The sequence below is a fragment of the Corvus brachyrhynchos genome, unplaced genomic scaffold (assembly GCF_000691975.1).
Source record: "Corvus brachyrhynchos isolate BGI_N302 unplaced genomic scaffold, ASM69197v1 scaffold10, whole genome shotgun sequence".
Taxonomy (NCBI): Eukaryota; Metazoa; Chordata; class Aves; order Passeriformes; family Corvidae; genus Corvus; species Corvus brachyrhynchos.
In genome coordinates this window covers 846164-846547 of record NW_008236180.1, presented here as the reverse complement: position 1 = coordinate 846547, position 384 = coordinate 846164, and the positions used below count along the sequence as shown (strand labels likewise).

At 51.6% G+C, this 384-nt stretch overlaps 1 protein-coding gene across 1 annotated transcript in view; it reads left to right on the top strand.

Moving 5' to 3' along the window:
* Nucleotides 1–287: 287 nt before the first annotated feature.
* The window catches only part of MAFB (MAF bZIP transcription factor B), a 6601-nt gene continuing 6504 nt past the window's right edge, over nt 288–384 (top strand). Inside the window, exon 1 of the mRNA XM_008633597.2 lies at nt 288–333. The gene's annotated coding sequence lies outside the window, so the exon portion shown is untranslated. The remainder of the gene's footprint in view (nt 334–384) is intronic.

The following is a 384-nucleotide window of genomic DNA, read 5'->3' as shown; positions in this document are numbered from 1 at the left end:
CAGTTTTAAGGCAGAGATTTAAAATCTCCGTGGCTCCAGGACCCCAACTGCCCTGCCCTGGGCGGATGTGCCGGCTGGAGCTGATCTGAAATGACATTATCATTTTCTCTGAACTCGTCCCGATTTTGGCCAGGAGTTTGCGGAAGGCAGGGGGAAGTGGAGGGAGAGCGGGAAGAAGTAATTTTTTTCCTCGAAACGAACCTTGAAAAACCGGATCTTAAAATGTAAAAAGAAAAAAAAATTAAAGCAGCTCGATTAGCGGTTTTCGGATGCTGGAAGAAGGTGTCAATTAAACAAAAATTGCCCGGAGTGCTCGGCGGGGAGGCGAGCTGCGGGGTCGGGCAGGTGGGAGCGTCTTCTTCCTCCTGCGCGGGTGCGGAGGAG